Source organism: Mus caroli, chromosome 9 (assembly GCF_900094665.2).
Source record: "Mus caroli chromosome 9, CAROLI_EIJ_v1.1, whole genome shotgun sequence".
NCBI lineage: Eukaryota > Metazoa > Chordata > Mammalia > Rodentia > Muridae > Mus > Mus caroli.
In genome coordinates, this window is record NC_034578.1 from 17886089 (window position 1) to 17886432 (window position 344).

Below are 344 nucleotides of genomic sequence, written 5' to 3' on the forward strand. Positions count from 1 at the left end.
GGCGTCTTCAAGCATCACACGGTGCACGTGCACACAGCACAGCCAAACATCCACACATAAATGGAAAAAGTCAGCCATCATGACACACACATTTAATCTGGCACTAGGAGGCAGAGGCAGGTGGATCTCTGTGAGTCCAAAGCCAGCTTGATTTCTATATTGAGTTTTAGGTCAACTAGAGAGACGTCGTGAGTTCCTCTTTTTAAAAAAGTCCTTTAAACCCGGAGTGGTGGCGCACGCCTTTGATCCCAGCACTTGGGAGGCAGAGGCAGGCGGATTTCTGAGTTCGAGGCCAGCCTGGTCTACAGAGTGAGTTCCAGGGCTACACAGAGAAACCCTGTCTC